Source organism: Trachypithecus francoisi, unplaced genomic scaffold (genome assembly GCF_009764315.1).
Source record: "Trachypithecus francoisi isolate TF-2019V2 unplaced genomic scaffold, Tfra_2.0 Lachesis_group13, whole genome shotgun sequence".
NCBI classification, from domain to species: Eukaryota; Metazoa; Chordata; class Mammalia; order Primates; family Cercopithecidae; genus Trachypithecus; species Trachypithecus francoisi.
Genome location: NW_022681458.1, coordinates 14023351 through 14048789, shown reverse-complemented (window position 1 = coordinate 14048789; position 25439 = coordinate 14023351). Strand labels below are relative to the sequence as shown.

Genomic DNA, 25439 nt, shown 5'->3' with positions numbered 1-25439 from the left:
TTCTCGATTTTATTTGCAAACTGCTAATTTGTAGTATATAGAAATATGTTTTTTAAAAAAATTTTGTATCCTGAGACTTTTAAACTTATTAATTTTAGTTTTTATCTGTGTGTGTGTGTGTGTGTGTGTGTGTGTGTGTGTGTGTGTGTATTTTCCTTAAGATTTTTAGGCGGGGCGCGGTGGCTCAAGCCTGTAATCCCAGCACTTTGGGAGGCCGAGACGGGCAGATCACGAGTCAGGAGATTGAGACCATCCTGGCTAACACGGTGAAACCCTGTCTCTACTAAAAAAATACAAAAAACTAGCCGGGCGAAGTGGCGGGCGCCTGTAGTCCCAGCTACTCGGGAGGCTGAGGCAGGAGAATGGCGTAAACCCGGGAGGCGGAGCTTGCAGTGAGCTGAGATCCGGCCACTGCACTCCAGCCTGGGCGACACAGTGAGACTCCGTCTCAAAAAAAAAAAAAAAAAAGGCCGGGCGCGGTGGCTCAAGCCTGTAATCCCAGCACTTTGGGAGGCCGAGACGGGCGGATCACGAGGTCAGGAGATCGAGACCATCCTGGTTAACATGGTGAAACCCCGTCTCTACTAAAAAACAAAAAAACAAGCCGGGCGCAGTGACGGGCGCCTGTAGTCCCAGCAACTCGGGAGGCTGAGGCAGGAGAATGGCTTAAACCCAGGAGGCGGAGCTTGCAGTGAGCTGAGATCCGGCCACAGCACTCCAGCCTGGGCGGCAGAGCGAGACTCCGTCTCAAAAAAAAAAAAAAAAAAAAAAAATTCTACATATAAGATCAGGTATCTGTGAATGAAGAGTTTCACTTTTTCCTATTCAATTTGATGCCTTTTCTTTCGTTTCCTTTATTACACTAGCTGAAACCTCCAGTACAGTGTTCAATAGAAGTGGTGAGAGCAGACATTTTTGTCTTGTTTCTAATCTCAGGGGGAAAGCTTTTGGTGTTTTATGGTATGTATGATATTGACTGTAGGTTTTTTAAATAGATGCCCTTTATTATTACTAGATTGAGGGAGTATCCTGTCATTCCTACTTCCTGGAGAGCTTTTATCATAAATACGTGTTGGATTTAGAACACTGCTTTTCTACATCTATGGAGATGATGCTATGGTCTGAATGTTTGTGTTGCCCCAAAATTTGTATGTTCAAATTCTAATCTCCAAGGTGATGTTATTAGGATGTGGAGCCTTTGGGAGGGGATTAGGTCATAAGGACAAAACTCTCATGAATGAGACTGTGCCCTTATAAGAGACCCCAGAGAGCTAGTTCTCCTTTCCAGCATGTAAGGACACAGCAAGAGGCCAAGAGGGCGCTGTCTATGAGGAAGCGGGCACTCATCAGACACAAACTGCCCATGATGCTTCGTTTGTCAACTTTCCAGCCTCCAGAACTGAGACATAGATTTCTGTTGTTTATAAGTCACTCAATTTATGGAATGTTTGTTATAGCAGCTCAAATAGATTAAGATGATCATGTGGTTTTTGTCCTCTAGCCTATTACTATAGTGTTTTATATTAATATTTTGCTAAGAGGGTCTTGCTATTTTGCCCAGTCTGGAGTGCAGTGGCTACTCAAAGATGCAATCATAGCCCACTAGAGCCTCAAATTCTTGGGCTCATGTGATTCTCCTGCTTCAGCATCCTAAGTAGCTGAACCTACAGGTGCATACCACAGTGTCCAGATATGAATTTTTAAGAGGTGGGATCTCCTTTACTCAGGCTGGACTGCAGTGGCACAATCACAGCTTGCTGCTCCTTGAACTACTGAGCTCAAGTGATCCCCTTACCTCAGCCTCCTGAGTAGCTGGGACTATAGGTGTGTGCCACTGTGCCTGGCTAATTTAATTTTTTGTATAGACAGAATCTCACCATCTTACCCAAGATGGTCTCAAATTCCTGGGCTCAAGGACTCTCCCACCTTGGCCTCCCAAAGTGCTGGGATTATGGATGTAAGCCACTGCACCTGGCCTTTTTTGATGTAAAGTCAAACTTGCATTCATGGTATATGATCTATCCTTCATACATATTGCCATATTTGGTTTGCTAATACTTTATTGGGAATTTTTGTATGTTCACAACGGATGCTGATCTTGTAATATTTGTCTGAATTTGGTATCGGGGTAATAACATCCTTGCAGAATAAGTGGAGAACTGTTCTATTTTCAGAAACAGTTTGTGTATGATGGTATCATGTCTTCCTTAAATATTTGACGGATTGATATCAGTTAATCCATCTAGACCTGGGCTTCTCTTTGTGGGAAGATTTTCTTTGTGGACAGTATTACCTTTCTGTACTTGTTACATGTCTGTTATGGCTTGAACTGTGTCATCCAAAAAGATGTGTTGAAGTCCTAACCCCCAGTACCCTAGAATATGTTATTTCAAAAGAGGGTCATTGCAGATGTAATTCGTTAAGATGAGGTCACACTGGAGTAGGCTGGGCACTTCAACCTCTAGGAGACAGGCACGTTGAGGCAACAGCACCTGTGGAGATGGAGGCAGAGACTGAAGTGCTGCAGCTGCAAAGCCAAGGAGCACCAAGAAAGGCCAAGGTTGCCGAAAACACCAGCAGTGGGAAACAGATAAGAATTCTCTCCTCTAGGTTTCAGAGGGAGCACACCCCTGCCAACACTTTGATCTTGAGCTTCATGTCTCTAGAACTGTGAGATAATAAATTTCTGTTGTCTTACGCCACCTAGTTTGTAATACTAACAACAACCATATAAAAGGAAGTCTTTTTGAATTTTCTATCGAGTCAGTTTTGGCAATTTGTGTCTGTCTAGGAATTTGTCCAATTCATCTGCATTGTCTAATTCATTGGCACAAGGTTATTTAGTCTCTTACAATCCTTTTAATTTGGGTTGGTAGTGACGTACCTGCTTTGATTCCTAATTTTGGTCTTTTTAATTTTTTGGCCAGTTTAATATTGGCTCATTAATTTTACTGTTTTTTTCCCAAAAAACAAACTTTTGATTTTCATTTTCTCTATTTTTGTTACTTATTTCATTGATTTGCAATATGATAATTATTTCCTCCCTTTGCTAAAGGTTTACGTTCCTCCTTTCTAGTTTTCAAGGTGGAAGTGTAGATTTGAGACTCTTTTTCTTGGTGTTTAAAGGACTAAATACCCTTTTGATCACTGTTTTAGCTGCAGTGCGTGACTTCAATGTTTTCACTTTCATTCATTTCAAAATACTTTCTAACTTCCTTTAGTACTTCTTCCTTGGCCCATGAGTAATTTCCAAACATTTGGGGATTTTCCAAATTTCTTTCTATTGTTAATCCCTAATTTAATTCCATTGTAACTAGAGAAAATAGTTTGTATGATCCCAATTCTTTTAAATTTACTGAGACTTATTTATGTGGCCTACCACAGGGCTATCCTGGAGAGTATACTTTTTTTTTTTTTTTTAGATGGTGTCTCTGTCTGTTGCCCAGGCTGGAATGCAGTGGCGCAATCTCGGCTCACTGCAAGCTCTGCCTCCTGGGTTCACACCATTCTCCTGCCTCAGCCTCCTGAGTAGCTGTGATTACAGGCTCCTGCCACCACACCCGGCTAATTTTTTTGTATTTTTTAGTATAGACATGCCCGACTAATTTTTCTGTATTTTTTAGTAGAGACGGGGTTTCACCATGTTAGCCAGGATGGTCTCGATCTCCTGACCTTGTGATCTGCCCACCTCGGCCTCCCAAAGTGCTGGGATTACAGGCGTGAGCCACCGCACCTGGCTCAGTATACTTTTTAAAAAGAACATCAATTCTGCTGTCATTAAGTACAGTGTTCTGTACATATCAGTTAGGTTGAGAGTCCTGTTCAAGGCTTCTACATACTTAGTGATTTTCTGCCTGGTTGTTCTATACATTATTGGGAGTAGGGTACTGAAATATCAAATTACTGTTGTTTGTATATTTCTCTATTCAATTCAATCATTTTTGCTTCATGAATTTACGGTTCTGTTACTGGGTGCATATACATTTATAACTGTTATATCTTCCCAATGTATTGACCCACTTATCAGTATAGAATTTCTGTCTCTAGAAATATTTCTTGTTGGCCAGGCACGCTGGACTGTAATCCCATTTGGGAGGCCGAGAAGGCTGGATCACCTGAGGTCAGGAGTTCGAGACTGGGCTGGCCAACATGGTAAAACCCCATCTCTACTAAAAAAAAATACAAAAAATTAGCCAGGCGTGGTGGCGGGCACCTGTAATCCCAGCTACTCGGGAAGCTGAGGCAGGAGAATTGCTTGAACCTGGGAGGTGGAGGCTGAAGTGAGCCGAAATTATGCCATTGCACTTCAAAAAAAAAAAAAAAAAAGAAAAAATATTCGTTCTTAAAGTCTATTTCATCTGATATTAGTATAGCCACTACAAATCTCTTATGGTTCGTGTCTGCATAGTCTACTGTTAAGTATTATTGGTATTACTATCATTATGGTACATGAACCAGTTTCTCACTTTTACAGTTCTTAAATTGAGATCTGAATTATTTAATTTGCAAGGTTTTCTATAACAAGAAAGTTATAAATTCTTTGATCAGCTTTATACATATTTTGGTACAGTTTTGGGTAAAACAGTAATCAATACTTGGTTCATTAAAAGCAATTAGAAACCTAAACAAGCTTCTCCCTTAAAAAGATGATCCAGTTGTGTATTTGTTGCATGGTGTTGTTGCATGGTATTGTTGCCTGACGTTGTCTCACTTTCAGGCTGGGTTCTGAAATCTGAGAATGACACTTGTCTACCTTCCTGCCAGTTCCAATCCTGGATTTATGAACTGTACAAGGGTTGTTACCACCACTCCTCTGCTTATGTGCAAGTACCACATCTTAGAAACACTCATTTAAGTCAGGTGGCTTAATCATAGGTATTGCTGCTTTTCCTGTAAGCCTTAGATAAAAGTTAAAATTTATTTTATACTATTCAGTGTCTCACATATTATGCATAATGTGCACAGTGTTGCCTTGTCTCATCATTAAGATACATACTTTTCAGCATTTAGAAATCATTGTTTTATATGGTAATGTCGTGATTACATATATTTTAAGTTAAAGAATTTATTCTGGCATTGATTCTTTTGGTATTTTTAAGCCTTGCTCAGTGAAAGGATGCTGCTGCTGATTGCTTCATATGTTAATATTTAAGATATACAACTATTATCCAAGTGGTTTGTCAATTTAAATGGGATATGAGCATGTTACAACATGCTCATTTCAATAAAAACGTTTAAAAAACCCAGTCTGCTCAACAAATCACATAGGGCAAAAGAGAAGGTCATTTTTAAAAAGGTAGGTATTTTTTTCTACCTATTAAATGTCTTTTACCTCTTAAATGTCTATGACAATTTTCACTGATATTTGAAACATAACATAATTACCTAAGAATATTCCTGTCCCTATATATTGCTACATTTTAATGAAATTATTGAATTGAGACTTCTCGATTTGTGGCTCCCTTAAAATCACCTCTGCATTTGATGTATTATAAGGACAAGAAAATAATGCAATTATAGAAAGGTGTATAGCGTGATGGAAAACAGAAGATAGGATTAATATTAATTGAATGGATTCATATGATAGTGGATCAGAAGGATAAATGAGGACTTCTTCCTTTTGAGAAATTACACATTTCCCCCTCTAGGGAAATACAGAAAATACCTCTATAGGCAACTTACCCCGCATTCAAAATACCTCTATAGGCAACTTTCCCCGCATTCATTTGACTTTTCATTTCCAGAAATGCAGTTTCTCATTGTCAGCTGAGCTTTAGGAGGAGTATATTGTTTTTCTAGGAAACGGGTAACTTACAAGTCTTAACACATACAATTTGCTAAAAATTTTCTTTGTCACTTAAAAGTCATATGTAAACCCACACCTATACATGAGCCACATTTTCACTTAAATTTCAAACTCCAAAATAAATATTCCTATGAAGAGTTTTAATACACAATGGCAAAAGATAAACTCTTCTGGTTTAGGCAGTTTTTGTTTTAGCAGACTATCTAAACACAGCTGCTACAACTTCCAATAAACAAAGAGCAACACTAAACCACCTGTATTCGGATATTCGGATTCCTTCTTGGAAAAAGAGCATCTTTACCCTAGCTAACAGAAAATTCCATACCAAATAATAAGTGTTGTTTTTTTTTTTTTTTTTTTTTTTTTGAGACGGAGTCTTGCTCTGTCGCCTAGGCTGGAGTGCAGGGGCGAGATCTCAGCTTACTGCAACCTCTGCCTCCCGGGTTCAAGGATTCTCCTGCCTCAGCCTCCCGAATAGCTGGCATTACAGGCGCCCGCAACTATGCCTGGCTAATTGTTGTATTTTTAGTAGACACGGGGTTTCACCATGTTGGCCAGGCTGGTTTTGAACTCCTGACCTCAGGTGATCCGCCCGCTTCAGCCTCCCAAAGTGCTGGGACTACAGGCGTGAGCCACCGCGCCAGGCCTGTTGTTGTTTTTTAAATAGAGACAAGGTCTCACTACGTTGTCCAGGCTGGTCTCAAACTCCGGAGCTCAAGCGATCCTCCTGCCTCGACCTCCCAAAGTGCGGGGATTACAGGAGTGTTACCGTGTCCGGCTGTAAGAGTTTTTTCATATCATATTAAATAGACATAGCATTGCAATATTTAATTTAGCCTGACTCCTACAGCTGAACGTAAAACTTGCTCCCGATAGCAAACAATTAAAATGGTATCAAATGATCTAGTAATCGAAATTCTATTAACTGAAATACGAAACACCTAAAGCCCTCAAAATGGGCAAACGCTGCGTGGTGCAGTCCCAGACCCAAGCTTCTGGGAGTGAAAGGTGCACCCGCAACCTTCTCGCTGGCTCTGGGACTCCGCGATAAACCGCCCTCTCGCCGTCTGCAGATAGCTCCTGAAGCGGGAGAGTGTTCTTTCCCACCCTCCGCCTAACAGGCGGTATCTGACCCTTCCAGGCAGCAGCTACCCAGCCTGCGGCTGCGCTGGGGCCCAGAAGGACCAAGCTTCCCGGCAGAGAATCTGGGCAGAGGCTCCCGCTGGGGTAGGCGGCCGGGACCCACTCGCTGCTTCTCCCGTCGTCGTCGGGTCCCTTGAACGCAGGTCGCTTGTTTGCTTTACTCGTTGTGAGCAGCCAGTGGCTATTTATGGCAATAAGGAGTATTATTATCCACACTTCACGTGGAGCTTGGAAGACAGGGCTAGAGTGCACACTCTCCTTACTGCGTTCTGCAATGGTCCTGCCCCGCCGTGCCCTCGCAGCCCCCTCGGGGCCAGTGCAGCCGCACGCTGCCCGCAGACGGCAGAGCGCGGGCGCGCACAACTGGGCATGCGCCATGGCCAAGCCGTCCGCTTTAGGGCCCTCCCCTCCCATACCGGCCCCGAGGAACCGGGAGCGCCCGGGAATCGGGAACGTGCGTGATGACGCACGTGCGTGCGAAGACGTGTGGACGCAGGCGGGTCGTAGAGAGCGTGAGTTTCCGCGTCTGTTTGGTCCGGCTCCTGTCGTCGGTGCTGAGAGGCGTCTCTCGCTGTTTTCCCGGGCTGCGGGCGCTGGCCGCCGGGCAGGGGCTGCTGGGCGGAGGTCGGCGCCTCCCAGGGGGCTAGGGCGAGGGAAGCATGGCAGGGTTGGAGGCACAGCCTCCCCGTCCGGGGCAAGTTCGAGAGCGGGGAGGGCGTTTCCTGGGGCCACTCCGCCGGGGTCCTGTCGACGTTGCCCCTTCTCCGCCGGACCGCACGGGAACGACGTGCCCACACTCGGAGGAAGGGCGAGTTTAAAGGGTTCTCGAGTTTTAAAGGGCTGAGCGAGTTTAAAGGGTTCCTTTTGAAAGCAGGAAGTTTGAAGTGAAGTTGCGTCAGCAGCAGAGCATGCAGTTTCAGGTGCTCTCGGGACAGCTTTCAGCTTCTCAGAACAAGCCTAACCCTCACCGCAGTAATAACTTTTATTAGGGGACAAAAAATTCACCAAAGTAAAACCCTTTCTGCCCAAACCTAAAAACCTTTGGATAAACGTTTGCAGGAAACGGATCACAGCCTTATTTGTTTTTCTAAACTGAGCATAAACTCTTTTGAAGACTCAGCGTTACTGTCAAAATGAATGATTGCCTGCTTGCTTATGATTCAGTTATCGAGGTGTTTAGGTCTCCTTGCAGTACACTCAGTGACTCCCAGACTTTTTTTTTTCCTCTCTTTGAAATTGCTTGTTAGAAGGCTTTAATTTCTCACATTTGTGTGTCCTTTTGAGGTGGTTCTAATAAACTTAAAAGGCTCCTGATTTGCTGCGGGCCTGCCATCGCTGTGGAAAGGAAGTATTCTTTCAAAGGACAATAGAAGTGCGTTGGTTTCTAAATAGTCCCGATAGGACACTAGCATCAGCATCACTTGGGAGCTTTTTGGAAATGCACATTTTGGGATCTTACCCCAAACTTACTGAATCAGAAATATGTTTTAACAAGCCTTCCAATTGATACCAGTGCACTTGGATGCTAAAGTTTGAGAATTACTGGCGTAGTGATAACACCCATTGTGGAGTCACATATAATGGAATTTGAATTGAAGTAATTCCTAGATGGAGAAACTTGGACATGTTACCTCACAGGGCAGGAATATGAAGATGCAAGAAAAATGTTTAACACCAAACACATAGGAAACCCCCAAAGATGTTATTAAATAACTTACTAGAACTGCATAAAGTAAGTACATAGTTTGTGCTGGAAGGATTCTTCAGCGGGGTAGATACGAGTTGTAGTGCGTGGATATTGGGACCACTGCTTAGAGGGTATTTTGTTTACCTCGGGATTCTCAATTCTGTGTAGTCAAGGTTGTTGGATGCAGGATGTTCAGTTAAAAGTTGAAGCAGTACATACTAATGCTATTGTGGTTGTGGGATTTTTAAGAATAACGTATTTATGTTGAAGAGTAGTTTTTAATTCTTTGACCTTCTGAGCTCTTCAGTTTTATTTGTTTATTTGGAGACAGAGTCTCTTTCTGCCGGCCAGGCTGGAGTGCAGTGGTGCGATCTGGGCTCACTATAACTTCTGCCTCCCGGATTTAAGCGATTCTCCTGCCTCAGCCTCCCAAGTAGCTGGGATTACAGGTGTCTGCCACCACTCCCAGCTAATTTTTGCATTTTTAGTAGAGGTGTTTGCCAAGTGGTCTCGAACTCCTGACCTCAGGTGATACACCTGCCTCGTCTTCAGTTTAGTTATACCTTGTTTGACCCAGAATTTGGTAGAGACCAGAGGTAAGCACTAGTTTTGGAGTTGAGAAGTATTGTAACATAGTGACTTGCAAGCAAAATCTAAGGCTGAAGATGTTTCTATCCTTATCTTTGTTTCCCGTATGTCATACAGCTGCACGGTAGCAAAGATCTCATGTCGACTTTAGATACCTCCCTTTTCAGGAAGGATCACAGGAGTGCCCTCAACCTGCTGTGTTTTTTAGATGCAGTGTTTTCTTACAACTTTAATTCCTTCAGGGGCCCATTGTAGGGGGAAAAAGAAATATTCAAGATTTAAAGCAGCTGCTCTAAAGGCTACGTTCACTGCAATGTTGAGAAGGTCAGTGCCAAACCGTGGCCTGCACATGTCGTTTTGATTAGAGCACACTGCTCCCAAGGCTACACCATGGCTCCTGGATATTGAGAGTTTTCAGGTGAAACATGAGTCACTTTGGATGGATTATTCTGGAAATAATTTCGTTAGCTCTGCCGCCAAATTGGCACTGCCCCATCATGAAATGTTTATTTTTCAAAGGCATCAAATTTTTTTTGTTGTTGTTGTTCTCCCTATCGGAAAGGCAGATCGCTATCCGTGGTTTTGGATGAGACAAGTCTTTCTGCTCTGAATCTTGCGTCTGCTACTTAGTGATTGAGTCCCTTAGGCAAATTAACATCCTCCCCACCTGAATTTCTGTAAAGTAGGAGTCATAGGATGTGCTACTGCAGGCCATTGAATTAAATGAAATAACGCATAAAACATGTTTTAGGCACAGAGGCTCAGTAAATATGTGTCGGACAAAGGGAAAAAAGGTATTTGTCACCTCAAACCTAACTTTATGCCATTCATTTTGTAATATTTTTATAAATGAGGTAATTTTATTACCTAACTGCACTGCTTTTCTTTTTAACCATAAAATGCTGAAATGGAGTCAAAGCTTTCACGTTATTGTGAATGAGAAAAAACACTTGAAAAAAGTTGAAACTTTAACATGGAAAAACACCATCTTCAGTTTTATCACTGTAACAGCAACTTCTAGAAATTGTTTTGGATGTTTACAGGAAGGTAAACATCCAAAGGTCAGGGGATGAGTAATAAAGTATCTTCAGTTAGTTAATGGGGACAGTCAGCTAGAGAAGGGGACACTGTCACAGGAAATGAGACCTCACTGAAGGTATGCATCAAAGGATGAGAAAATGCTGTTAGCCCTGAAATTGCTAATACTTTTTAAAAACACAAGTTCTTAATAGCAAAGTGAAAAGTTTTACATTCCATTTTTAATAAGGGATAACTAAATTCTTACATGTATTTTTGTGTGTATATATTGCATATGAATGTATGAGTGCAGAAAATACTTGAAAGGACTCACACTAGGTCATAATGTTTATTTGTCAGTATATTGGAATATGGGGGTGGGGACCAAGTATAAAAGGAAATTATACATTTATGGAAAATTAGATACATACATGTATATGTAAACGTTGTTTAAAAAATCTATTAAAAACAAGCGATTCTTTTACAGCCATGTAAGCAGTGGTCCTCATATCTTTTTTCAACAGGGAGCCTCTTTTACAGAATCTTATCTGTAAAACTCAGGAGCCGAGAAGCTTTAAGAGCAGTAAGGTTGAAGGGCACAGGCTCTCGGTCCTTGGTAGCGATGCTAGGAGGTGTGCCTAGGGAACCTAGGATTGTGGGGAGCTGGACGTGAAGCTCTGTGGTGGAACAGAAATCCTCAGGGCATGAGCTATACCTAAAAAGTAATGGTATTAAGAATTCTGGTAAGTGGGATTCACAAACTTGTTCTAAAGACAGTTTCCAAGGTTGTCAGCCATGTCACCATATGGATGGCTTCTCATGCAGGGGAGTGAGTGATTATTGAGAAAAAAGAATCCACCTGACCCATATTTTACAAAGTAGGAATCTGTGCTCTTTTTTGAGGAATTAGCTTTTAAAAAAATCCCTCCAAGTTGTGACAGCTGTATCACTATTAAAAGTTATTTGGCATTTTAACTGACTGTTGTTTAGGATTACAAATGACTCAGGGAAAAAGAAACAGGGAGTCAAAGGAAATGTATTACTTGTGTTTATAGCCCTGTCATTTTTTTGTTGTATGGAAGCAACTTCTCTATATTTATATGGTAAAGTGTTTTTTTTTTTTTTAGAGAGTTAATTTTCAGTTAATGAGCCTTCATAAGAAAAACAATTTCAAATTTTAAGTATTTGTTAGATTGTTATTAACAGTGATAGTGATATTACATTGTCTTATTCACACATCGAAGAGGGTTTCCTGGTGACAGCTGGAGCTTGGGGGAGGGGGAGTTACTTTCAGTCAACCAGCTGCTTTGTGGCAGTATCATGATGGTGATATTGGAAAGCCCATAGATAATTTTGGCTGTATTCAGGGAAGAAAATCTATCAAATTTCTGGGAAGCAACAGATAGTGGGCAAGAGCCCTTTGAGATCTAGGTGATGGCCAACTAACAATGTGTGCATTCAGGTTTGCATGTTGGAGTTACTTACCATCTAGTTTCTTGGACATTGTTACATGCACCTCATAATTACACAGCAATAGAATCTAGTTCTAAGGGCAGGAAAGGCTGATTAAGGAGAGGAAAGGAGAGTGAAAAATTTTAGTGATGTGCTACACGCTTTAATATAATACCCTATTTCATCTATTCTTGATGGTGATTCTAGGATGTAAGTGGAATTTTTTTCCATCTATGGATAAAGACACAGAAGCTCTACAGTACCGATTATGTGATTTGCCCAAGGCCACATACTAGTATACGATGGCATCCATATTTGACCTCAGATCTTCTGACATTAGCTCCAGGAGTGTTGTCATTACACCAACAGCTGTTTCTCCAGGTGTTAACTTGCTTATGCATTTTTAATGCAGAGTCACAATATCAGGATAGTAATGAATGAAATAAATATAAATGTTACTTATAATGACTTCAGTTTTATAAATAATAAATAGGGGTGTGTGTGTGTGTGTGGACTTGTGTGTGTATATGTGTGTTTTGGCCACTACATATAATTTGGGTTTTTTTCCTTGAGTAAAAAGTCTCTTGGGCAATACTGTGAAAAAAATTTCACTACCTTTTTTTAAAAAATATATTACTGATACCAGCAATATTGCAATTATGTGTGTTGCAATGAATCAGTTATGATTCTAAATTTGAACAAGTCGAGGAATGAGTTTTGTGCACACTGCCCATGTAGTCCCCTTATCCTAACATACTGAAGGAAATTTCTTTTTTTTCTTTCAAGGCATATTCATTTTTCATTCATTTATTTATTTTTTTGAGATAGAGTCTCACTCTGTTACCCAGGTTGGAGTGCAGTGGTGTGGTCTTGACTCACTGCAGCCGGGACCTCTTGGGCTCAGTTGATCCTCCCACCTGAGCCTCCCAAGTAGCTGGGACTACAGACATGTGCCACTACATCCAGCTAATTTTTTTTCTTCAGCTTTTAAGTTCAAGGGTACATGTGTAGGATGTGCAGGTTTGTTACATAGGTAAATATGTGCCATGGTGGTTTGCTGCATAAGTCATCCAGTCACCGAGGTATTAAGCCCCACATCTATTAGCTATTGTTTCTCCCTGCCTACCACACCTCCCTGACAGGCCCCAGTGTGTGGTGGTCCCCTGCCATGTATCCTTGTGTTCTCATCATCCAGCTCCCAGTTATAAGTAAGAACATGCAGTGTTTGCTTTTCTTGCCATGTTAGTGTGCTGAGGATAATGACTTCTAGCTTTATCCATGTCCCTGCAAAGGACGTGCTTTCATTCCTTTGTATGGCTGCGTAATATTCCATATGTGCAACATCTTCTTTATCCATCTGTCATTGATGGGCATTTAGGTCAATTCCATGTTTTTGCTATTGTGAATAGTGCCGAATTGAACATATGCATGCACGTATCTTTATAATGGAATGACTTCTATTCCTTTGGGTATATACCCAGTAATGGGAATGCTGGGTCAAATGGTATTTCTACCTCTAGGTCTTTAGGAATCGCCAGTCTGTCTTACGCAATGGTTGAACTAACTTATTTTTCCACCAACACTGTAGTAGCATTCTGTTTTCTCTGCAACCTCTCCAGCATCTGTTGTTTTTTGACTTTTTAATAATACCTATTCTGGCTGGCATGAGATAGTATCCCACTGTGGTTTTGATTTGCATTTCTCTAATGATCAGTGACATTCAGCTTTTTTTCATATGTTTCATGGCTGCTTGTATGTTTTCTTTTGAGAAGTGTCTGTTCATGTCCTTTGCCTACTTTTTAATGGGATTGTTTTTTTCTCCTAAATTTAAGTTCTTTGTAGACTCTGGATATTAAACCTTTGTCAGATGGATAGATTGTAAAAATTTTTTCCCATTCTGTAGGTTGTCTGTTCATTCTGATGATAGTTTCTTTTGCTGATTAAACTCTTTAGTTTAATCAGGTCCCATCTATTTTTGCTTCTGTTACAATTGCTTTTGGTGTTTTCATCATGAAATCTTTGCCCATACCTATGTCCTGAATCGTATTGCCTAGATTTTCTTCTGGGTTTTTATAGTTTTGAGTTTGACATTTAAGTCTTTACTTCAACATGAGTTAATTTTTGTGTGTGATATATAAGGGGTCTAGTTTCAGTTTTCTGCATATGGCTACCCATTTCTCCCAGCACCATTTATTAAATAGGGAATCCTTTCTCTATTTGCTGTTTTGCCAGGTTTGTCAAAGATCAGATGGTTGTAGGTGTGTGGTCTCATTTCTGAGTTCTCTAATTTGTTCCATCTGTCTATGTATCTGTTCTTGTACCAGTACCATGGCTGTTTTGGTTACTGTAGCCTTTTAGTATAGTTTGAAGTCTGGTAGTATGATGCCTCCAGCTTTGTTCTTTTTGCTTAGAATTGTCTTGGCTACTTGGGCTCTTTTTGATTTCATAAAATAGTTTTATCTAAATCTGTGAAGAATGTCAATGGAAGTTTAGTGGGAATAGCATTAAATCTATAAATTACTTTGGGCAGTATGGCCATTTTCATGATATTGATTCTTTCTGTTCATGAGCATGGAATGTTTTTCCATTTGTTTGTGTCCTCTCTGATTTCTTTGAGCAGTGGTTTGTAGTTCTGCTTGAAGAGGTCTTTCACTTCCTTGTTGGCTGTATTCCTAGGTATTTTATTTTTATAGCAATTGTGAATGGGAGTTCATTTATGATTTGGCTCTCTAATTTCCTGGTGTTGGTGTATAGGAATACTAGCAATTTTTGCACATTGATTTTTGTATCCTGAGACTTTGTTGAAGTTGTTTATCAGCTTAAGAAGCTTTTGGGCTGAGACGATGGGGTTGTCTAGGTATAGGATCATGTCATCTGCAAACAAAGGTAATTTCACTTCCTCTCTTCTTTTTGAATACCCTTTATTTCTTTCTCTTGCCTGATTGTGCTGGCCAGAACTTCCAATACTATGCTGAATAGGAGTGGTGAGAGTGGGCATCCTTGTCTTGTGCTGGTTTTCAGGGGGAATGCTTCTAACTTTTGCCCATTCAGTATGATATTGGCTGTGGGTTTGTCATATATGGCTCTTGTTATTTTGAGGTATGTGCCTTTGTCATATATGGCTGTTATTTTGAGGTATGTGCCTGTGTCATATATGGCTCCTATTATTTTGAGGTAAGTGCCTTTAATCCCTAGTTTTTTGAGAGTTTTTAATATGAAGGGATGTTGAATTTTATCGAAGGCCTTTTCTGCATCAATTGAGATAGTCATGTGGTTTCTGTCTTTAGTTCTGTTTATGTGATAAATCACACTTATTGATTTGTGTATGTTGAACCAACCTGGCATCTCGGGATGAAGCCAACTTGATTGAGGTAGATAAGCTTTTTGATGTGCTGGTGGATGCAGTTTGCCCGTATTTTGTTAAGGATTTTTGCATTGATGTTCATCAAGGATATTGGCCTGAAGTTTTCTTTTTGGTTGTTGTATCTCTGCCAGGTTTTGGTATCAGCATAATGCTGGCTTCATAGAAGAAGTTAGGGAGGAGTCCTTCCTTTTCTATTGTTTGGAATAGTTTCAGCAGGAATAGTACCTACTCTTCTTTGTACCCTGGTAGAATTCAGCTATGAATCCATCTGGTCCTGGGCTTTTTTTGGTTGGTAGGCTATTTGTTACTGTTTCAATTTCAGAACTCATTGTTAGTCTATTCAGGGATTCAATTTCTTCCTAGTTCAGTCTTGAGAGGGTGTATGAGTCCAGGAATTTAGCCATTTCCTCTGGATTTTCTAGTTTATGTGCATAAAGGTCAGCAGCTAAGTGAGCTCTTGAGGTTTGGGGAGACTTGGTAGATCTGGAAAACTCTTCAAATTAACGCTCTGAGAACCAGCTCCAAAAGTTGTTGATCACATAGTTTCTCAGCACAAGTTTTAAATTCCAGGGAAATAGTTATTATTCCAGCTTTGGTCACTATCACCTTGGACCAGTATTAGAAATGGCACCCTTGATTGATAGCTGCCCCCCTGCCCCTGCCCCCCACCGAAGACCACATCCCACGAGAGTGAGAGACAGATTCCTGTTACTGAAAGAATGAAGTATTGATGCTATGCAGGCAAAAAGCCCTAAGCTGTTCCCTATCACTTAATAATTTGTGGACATCCCCTGTGGTTTGTGGTAGTATAACATATATTTGAAGCGTGGCATGCTTTTTCCCTTTTTTCACTAGTTGTTGTGCAGGGAACACTTCAGTTACATAAATAATTCACAAACATTTCTTACACAGATTAATTTAAATGGGAGCAGGGAGCGGTGGTAGCTCTCATTTTTTCATTGACTTTAGGTAGACAAAGAAATCTGGTGCAGAGTAAACCTGAGAATGGAACTACTTAAATCCTATTGAAGCAGCGATCATGGGATGCTGGCATTGCTGTTCCCTGTGTGCCTCCTGGTTTAAAAACCTAGGTCTGAAGGGCTGTCAGTTGGAGAACTTTAATGAGCCCTCATTACACTAAACCTTGTGGTCTCTGAGAGACGAAACTGGCTTATGATTGATACTGGAAATCATAAATGGCGATGGGTCAGAATTGGAGTTGGCACTAATTTACCTAGCAGTAGAGAGAAATGTAAGATTATATACAAAATCTGGTAGTTTCATTTTTTAGCCATTATTTTTTATGTATAAATATGGTCTAATCATTTTCGTTTATGCTATGTAACACTTCTAAAAGGTGGAGAAAGAATTTTGCCAGCTGACGCTGACTTTTTTTTTTCCTCCTAAAATGGAGGCTCATTAAATTCTCAAATCATCAGATAATCTTGACAGAGATCCTGGTTTGAGGTTTTACATAAAGCTTATTTAAATGAAAACATAATTTCTGCTTTCAGGTTGCTTCTCTGTATTTGTTACACTTTTTAAAAAATGTATGTGTAATTTAATCACATTATGCAGTTTTAAAATGTAGGGTCACAGAAAGTCATGGAAAATGTTAATTAGTTACTATGTTGTCAGAAACATTTTAAAACTATTTTAAGTCTTATTTGTTTATGGGGCAAAACCACTATCACGTCACAATTTGTGATTTTGTGTAATAAATATATATACATAATCCCATTTAATCCTTGTGAAACCAAATGAGCCTATGTTATCTTCTTTTACAAGTGAAATTCTGAAGGTTAACTTTCCTAAGGGCACGTGGCTGTTATATCGCAGAGCCAAGGACCATGCCCTTAACTGCTGTCCTATACTGCATATGTTAATATTGCTACCCCTGTATATAATTTTGGCAAAAAGCACTGGGACATTTCTTTTCCCAAAGCCCATCTCTTTCAGTTTCCTGACAACTTCTTTATATTCTGAAACTGTTAAAATGTGTTGTATTATCCATCATCTTGTGCTTCTGTTTGCTGTGAATGTGGCAACAGCTCCTGTATTGCAGCAGTGTGCCCCGTGAAGCCGTTTGTTCTTTACGTCTTAGAGCAGCCTGACAGCCTTTCGTGTTGAATTCAGCAAGATTGCTTTTCATTTAACAAAGCTGAATGTTGCTTTCTAGGTGAAAAATAATTAAATGCTTTTAAAGATAGATTTGATTAACAGGAAACTGATCTGTGTAAATTAATTATAACTGTAATGATGTCATAGCCTTGTCTTTTGTTATTAACCAGGTAATTGACCAGCAGTTTAGAAGCTTATTGTAACTGACAGTTAGTAGTTTGACCTTGTGTGCTATCTGGAAGTGAAACATGTGCAATGAATGTAAATGCAGTTTGTTCATTGAGCTGCATGTGTTGTCAGAACATCTGATCTTGGGTTCTTGTTTTTATTTTTCCATTACTTCTTTGCTGAAATTGGTGGTCAGGATTATATACTCACAGTGAATATTATACTTATTTATCTTACTGAAAGCATCTGGCCAAATGCAAATGTTGTTTGTGTCCTTGAATAACTATAATCAGACATGAAACCTTGGCACATTTAGGACATACAGTCAAGTAAACAAATGCCAAAATTAAATGAATCTCATTTTTAAAGTTTGTATGAAGGATAGTAACACAACTTTTGATAGAGAAATCAGAAAAGGAAAAATAGGGGCATATTTGATAGAGAATTTATCCCCTCTAATTCTGATTTGTCTGAGAAAATTAAAAGCATGTGGTATATTGAATATTTGAGTAAGGAGAACTTCTAACTTTTGTAGGTTTGCTTAAAGAATGACAGTGTAGGCCGGGTGCGGTGGCTCACACCTGTAATCCTAGCACTTTGGGAGGCCGAGGCGGGTGGATGACCTCCGGTCAGGAGTTCAAGACCAGCCTGGTCAACATGGTGAAACCTTTTCTCTACTAAAACTGCAAAAATTAACCAGGCGTGGTGGCGAGCACCTGTAGTCCCAGCTACTCAGGAGGCTGAGGCAGGAGAATTGCTTGAACCTGAGATGTGGTGGTTGCAGTAAGCTGAGATTGTGCCATTGCACTCCAGCCTGGGCAACAAGAGTGAAACGCCATCTCAAAAAAAAAGGGAATGGAAGTGTAAGAGTAAAACATGGAGAACATGCAGTAGAAGTGGGATAATAATGACTGACAACCAGCCATTATTAAATGGTTAAAAAATACGTAAGTACTATGAATGTAAGTAAATATGGCATTTTACGTTCAAAAGTCCTGACCTTTGCTTGTGGAAGTAGTTGTCAGGATTGCATCTTAGGAATTATTGTCAAGTGGTGGAAGGAGGGTTTTGTCAAGTAGCGGATGGAAAGTTGTTAACTGCACATGTGGATAGGTATAGCTTATAATGTACTCTGAACTGGGGTAACTGATAGATGTTTGAAATGTATAAAATTGTTCACTTTGTCAATTTCTGCGCAGTTTGACTCAGCAGGGTGCAGTTTTCTGCATGCATCAAAAGTGAAATTTGTGCTTTTGCTCAAATTATTCCCTAATATACAAGTTGCATTTGAGCAAATTTTTTCATTTCAAAACAAGCATTATAGCAGAGCAGAATGGAGCATACTAATTACTTCTACATCCTAAACATTATTGTATTTTATGTCTCTACGGTAACAGCACATACATGCTATTTTCTTTTTTTTTTTTTTTTTTTTTTTTTTTTTTTTGAGGCGGAGTCTCGCTCTGTAGCCCAGGCTGGAGTGCAGTGGCCGGATCTCAGCTCACTGCAAGCCCCGCCTCCCGGGTTTACGCCATTCTCCTGCCTCAGCCTCCGAGTAGCTGGGACTACAGGCGCCCGCCACCTCGCCCGGCTAGTTTTTGTATTTTTAGTAGAGACGGGGTTTCACAGTGTTCGCCAGGATGGTCTCGATCTCCTGACCTCGTGATCCGCCCGTCTCAGCCTCCCAAAGTGCTGGGATTACAGGCTTGAGCCACCGCGCCCGGCGCTATTTTCTTTCTTTAAAATACCTTTCTTTCATCCACTTTTTATCTTTCAAAGCCTGACTGGGGTGAGGAAACTTCCCTAAGGTTTTCTCTGAATTAGATTGACTTAACATTTTCAATATTGACGTGTATTTTTACATTATTTGCCCATTTCCAAAAAGTATCTGTTTTAGGTGACATAAGACACAAGCTTGTAGTAAAGAAAGAAAACAGCCAACCCAAATGGTTGAGTGGCTTTCAGCAGAGAGAAGCATATTCATTTACTAGGCAGACTTAAGCTTTTTCTAGCTCTGATGAGATTTTGCATGAGAAACATTGTCAGAATGGTGCTTCACAACAATATAAAGATGATTCTTTGGGTGAGACCTATGTCAAGGCCTCTAATATTAGATTATATCTCCGCAAACGTCATTCTACAAAGACAACATGATATGAACTGACCATGCAGCTTTCAGTGATCTGGCAAAACACAGGGACAGTGATCCTTTATACTAGTAATTCTTAAAAGGTAGAAAAGCAGTTTTTGCCTCTCTGTGACTTCTCTCTCAGAGTAATCCTTGCTTTGCAGGGTAGGGCCTGGGGGTGAAGGAAAGCCAAGATGGAATGCCTTGCAACTCCCCGACCCCCTGAAGTCCTCCCAACCAGAATCCTAGCCAGCCAGATAGCTGGCCCTGGTAGGATAAAGTTGGAGAAGGTGTGGGTGCTTTTCTATTTACATAGAATACATTCTAAGATGAGAAAAATGAAATTTGGATTATTGTTACTTTTTTTAAAAAACTTGATTTTTAAAACTGATTTTTTTCTTTTCTTTTTTTTTTTTCAGCTGTGACTGTGATAACAATTACCAAAATAAGTTGGGTATTTGAACATTACTTGGTACTATTCTCTATAGTATTCTATGCTGTATAGATCTACAAATTGACTTGTTCTCAAGAAAACAGTTACAATTGATGTAGAATATAAGTTTTACATAGTGAGATTTTCTATATTTGAAATGTTTTAAAAATGCATGAATATTTTAATGTGTAATGGAAGTCACCAGATACCTTTCTTGGGAAAAACTATTCCTTATGCCGAGATGATGTCCTCCCTAATTTTTTGGTAGTCAAAGTGTCATATCTTACTAGTAGACAATTGGGGGTAACTTCTGGTCTCAGCTCTGACGCATAAAGATACTAGAAGTCATCATCGTCACAATAAAAAAAGCTGGACAAACTGAAAAATCAAATACTTTCCTTAGGTCCCTCAGATAATTGAGGTCACAAGTCAAATCACCACCCCAAAATCTGAAAGGCTCATTTAAAGAATCAGCCAAGATCAACTTACTGGAAGCCACTAAAGGCAGTAACCAGTAGGGATGCTTAAACGGTAATTTTGGTGAGTTGCTGAGTGTAGACTAGCTTGAGAATTAAGAACTCTTTTCTGCAGACAAACTGGACCACAATTTCATTTTAAGGACAGAGCCTTGGGAGCTAGATTATTTTGATTAAAATCCTTGCTCATCTATAAAATGGTTAATAATAATACCTACTTTATAAAGTTTAGAGGATTGCATAGGGTAATCACGTAAAGTTTGAGAGCAGTTCTACAGATTAACTAGTAATGTGGTTGTATGTCACTTTGGCTGGTGGTTTGACTTTTTGTATTTTAGAATAACTATCAATCAGTCGCAAAATGGGATTTCTTTTTCAGTCATTAAAAAGTAGCTGTGATTTATTGAGTGATTACTGTATGCCCGGCATTATCTAAGAATCTCAATGTTTTAGGTCATTTAGTTTGTATAAGAACTTTAGAATCAGGTTTAGCTATTATTACTACTCCATCTTACATGGTGGGAAACTGAGACATAGATTAAGTGATGTCGGCAAGGTCACATAGCTCTTAAAGCTAAAGCCAGTCAGTAGGACCAATTTAGGTTCCAGATTGTATGCTCTTAAGCTCCAATGTATAAGGAAAATACACCATTTGGAAGAGATGATGAAGGTTCCCTGGTGAATCCTGCTGGCACCAGTGGAGCGAGCATATGTGCAGGAAGCATTTAGGAGGTTAGTGAGCACTGGCATGGGCAGGGAGCCTGTCAGGAGGGAATCAGGTTGGGAGCTGGCTTTGAGGATTGGGAAGGAATTGCATGGGTTGGTGGAGGCAGGTGTGTGTCTCAAGCTAAGGTGCCATGGTAGCATTGCCCTCAGGCTCCGCCCACATCCCCTTGCCCTTAGGGGACATTCCAGCAGGCTTCTAGCCTCCAGACCCTACATTTCTTTGATCAAGTGCTTTCTCTGGCCCCAGATATCCTTTTTGCCTTCTGTGGTAACGTGGCAATGACAGAGAGTCAAGGCAGGCTCCTTTGCCCTGTGGGCATAACACTGAGCCATACCTATATATCTATATCTATATCTATATATATGTCTGTATCTATTTCTATATCTATATTCTAGCTCTCAGAGTTCCCCAGTGAGATTAAGCTGCAGTCATTCACAGTGATAGCTCTTTTGAGAATATATATATATTTTCTGTCTTTCTATGTATATATATATATAGGTATTTATTTATTTTTTACATCTTGCCATTCCTGTCATGCTTCCCTACTCCCCAGTCAGTGTATTGGTCACCTCCCAAATAAGTGACTTCCACAGGGACCCTTGTCTTAGAGTCTGCTTTTTGAGGAAGCCCAGACTAAAACAGTAATGCACAATAATAATAACAACAAAGAGCTTCATTTGTTAAGAGTGTGCTAACTGAATCTTTACTGACCTGTCTTACAGATTGGGAAATAAACGGGGTTGATGAGATAATTTGCTCAAGGTAGCTAACACAATGAATAGACTGGCCTAGTGGTCTTGAGTGGCTTGATGCTAGTCAGCCATCTTACCCACCTCTTGGCACTGAGCAAACACCTAAAAGCAAACATGATCTGATTGGGAAACCAGTCGTAGGAGTGTAATAGAAAATAAAGTTAAATACTCAGTGTTTTAAGTTAAATTTCTGTGGTTTCAGAGAGGTCTTTTAGCAAGGGTCCTGTATCCTGCCATTACAAGAATGCACAAAGGGTTTCATTCTTTTTTTCTTTTTTTTTTTTCATTCTTTTAAAACTGTTTGGGTTGGATTTATGGCATCAGAGTGACCCCAGTTAATCTGGAGTTTTGAACTTGTTTTTCCCAGTTAGGAAAGTACAGAGAGGAGCAAAACCTAGCTGCCCTCCTAAGATGGTGCCATCTTGGTCTCAAACGTGGATATGCAGGATTCTAGGTGGTGTCTGTAGGGAAGATGACCTTACACTGTCCCCCTTTCCAGAAGTTCTAATCCATAGGAAATCTAAGACAGAGTGATTTTTAAGAGGCTCTGTGCACATGTATGATTTTCTGAGGTCCCTTGTAGATTCCACTGAGATTGCGTGAAATCCACCCAGCAAATGGGCAACAGTAAATGAATAAAAGTGTTTGTATGCATGAAAGGACTCCTATTTGCAGAATCTTCTGTGAGACTTCTTTGGTGATCACGAGAAAAGGAAAGCTGGGGTAGTTCCGTATGACTCTATTACATGTGTTTTTCTAAATCTACATCCTTAGTCACGCTAGGGAGTTGAAGCATTGAGTCTCCTGTCTGATTACATTCAGGAAATAAAGCAACTTAACTCCTTTGAAACAAGGAACAATAAATGTGCCCTATGCCTTTTTTTTTTTTTTTTTTCTTTTTCTCTGAGCCTAATAACTCTGCCTCACCTGTGGAAGATGGTCAGTATGTTATTTGTTTTGAGTCCCGTTGATGACCTTGTTAACATTTAGCCTCTTCCAGGAAGGAAGAAGCTAAACTTTTTTCCATCAAGGAGAATGGATAAATTCCTCTCCATTTCTCTCTGTGTGTTTCCATGTCTTTTTCTGCATATATGTCTCTGCATTCGAGGGTGTGTGTGGGTTCCAAACACATTCCCCCCAAATGCAGAGACAATAGATGGAGAAAGATTTTCAGTCTTAAGACTAGAATTGAACTTCCTGAGCTCTGTGTGCAGCAGAGCAACTTGATGATCCAACTGAGCCTAAAGAAACCAGTTGTTCAGGAGGTTGATGACCTTGGATATCCAGGACCACACAACTAGGAGCCAAGTCAGGATGGGCAGAACCAGGACAGCTGGCAGAAGTAGAGGTGGAAGCGTCACCTCTCTGGGAAATAGTCCCTCCAGTTATTTTTTATCGTCTTTGCTTTTTTTAACCTCAAGTTTCCAAATTGCCTGGGGATCCCCTGCACCTCGCTCAGCACTACCAAGGCCTCATCTTTTCCTCTCACTTTGGCAAAAGTCTGTAGTCCCTTGGAATGAATGAATTGTGAATCCTATACCTTCGCTCTGTGTAATTTAGTTAAACCGACAGATGAGCCTTTTTGTTGTTGTTGCTATTGTTGTTGAAAGTAGTTTAGAGCATTTCCTAAATCTGCAGATCCCTTCCTCAGCCTTTTGCCTTTACTTGAAACCAACACGCATGTAGTTCCTTTGGATATTTTACCCTCAACAGCCAGTCTTCATTGTGGTAAAGCTTGGTGTTTGTTGTGGTGGTGGTGGTGGCTTTTTGTTGGCTTCTTTTATCTTGTAGTTCTTCAGCTGTTCTATCCTCCTCCTCAGTGGCAAGGCCAGCACAGTTGCTGAAGTCTTCAGTTTAGCCATATATACTTTCTACACTGCATATTTCCTCTTCAGTGAAATTGATCTCACCTTTCCATAAACAGTCTGAATCAATCTTACTGCCCCTTGAATTTTGTGGAATCCCTAGGATAGAACTTATTATCAAGACCTGACTTGCCAGTTTCTTTTGGTGATTCTATTTATTGCCTTGGACCTGCATTTCTGTGGCTTAGAATAGATGACAGTATCATTTGAAATCACTTTCCCATAGTTAATTTAAACTTCCATTTTTATAGCTGCCACCTTAGTTTTGCCACAGTGATTTTTGTGTTTACAAAAATAAATTTTGTAAAAATGTCTGTGTGCAATGGCTCCAGAAATTCTGGTGACTCTAGAATACGTAAAGTGATGGTACAAGGATATGGTGGAGCCTTTGGCAAGTTATTAGGTCATGAAGGTGGACCCCTCATGAATTGAATTAGAGTCCTTATGAAAGGGACGCCAGAGAGCTCTCTTGCTCTCTTTCTACCATGTGAGTATATAACAGAAAAACAGTTCACAACCCGTAAGAGGGCCCTCAACAGAACCTAACCATTCTTGTACCCTGATGTCACACTTGCAGCCGGCAGAACTGTGAGAAGTAAATTTCTGTTGTTTATAATCCTCCTGTCTATGGGACTTAGTTATAGCAGCCTGAACTAAGACAATTGCCAGAAACAATATCTAACTTAAAATTTATTGTTCTACCTTGTCTCTTTAAGATCTTATTTTTTAAATTTAATTAATCTTATTTTTAGAGACAGGGTCTCACTCTGTTGCCCACTATGATAGCTCACCACAGCCTCAAAGTCCTAGGCTCGAGTGATCCTCCTGCCTCAGCCTCCTAAGTACCTAGGATTATAGGTGTGTGCCACTGTACCTGGCTAATTTTTTGTTATTTTATTTTATTTTATTTTATTTTGTAGAGATGAGGTCTTGCTATGTTTCCCAGACTGGTCTTGAATTCCTGGCCCCAAGCAATCCTCCTAAATTGGCCTTACAAAATGCTGGGATTATAGGCGAGAGCCACTGAGCCAAGCCTGCAGATTTTCTTTTCTCATTATTCACTTCTAATTAAATTTTACACTGCATATTACAGATGGAGGTTGAGGTAAAATGAAGCATTGTTTTGGTCCCATGTAGTACTTTTTTTTTTTTTTTTTTGAGATGGAGTCTCGCTCTGTCACCCAGGCTGGAGTGCAGTGGTGTGATCTCCGCTCACTGCAAGCTCCGCCTCCTGGGTTCATGCCATTCTCCTGCCTCAGCCTCGCAAGTAGGTGGGACAACAGGCTCGTGTCACCACACCCGGCTAATTTTTGTATTTATTTTTAGTAAAGATGGAGTTTCACCACATTGACCAGAGTGGTCTCGAACCCCTGACCTCGTGATCCACCCGCCTCTGCCTCCCAAAGTGCTGGGATTACAGGCATGAGCCACCGCGCTTGGCCCATTTAGTACTTTTAAAACATTCAAACTTCAGCTTATCCTCCAGGAAGCATTGATGTGAAAGAAAAGTCACTGACATCTCTTCTAAAGGTTCCTGGTCTAGTGGCTTAAGTTTAAAAATATTGGCCATAAAGCAGAACATTGAACTATTTCCTGGCATGCCTCTAGATCACAGTCTAGAATTTTATAAGATTTTTCTTTAACTACTTATAGCTATTTAAGGCATCTGCTACATGCTGTGGAAGTGCAGAATGTGGAACTTGGCTTTCTTG

The 25439-nt window shown here is 40.4% G+C and overlaps 1 protein-coding gene across 14 annotated transcripts in view; it reads left to right on the top strand.

Moving 5' to 3' along the window:
* Positions 1 to 6933: 6933 nt before the first annotated feature.
* Positions 6934 to 25439, top strand: part of RHBDD1 (rhomboid domain containing 1) — a 214585-nt gene continuing 196079 nt past the window's right edge. For 8 of the 14 annotated variants that reach the window (XM_033230031.1, XM_033230034.1, XM_033230035.1 and 5 more), the window contains exon 1: positions 10771 to 10984. The gene's annotated coding sequence lies outside the window, so the exon portion shown is untranslated. The other 6 variants (XM_033230025.1, XM_033230023.1, XM_033230027.1 and 3 more) reach the window with 6 other exon arrangements.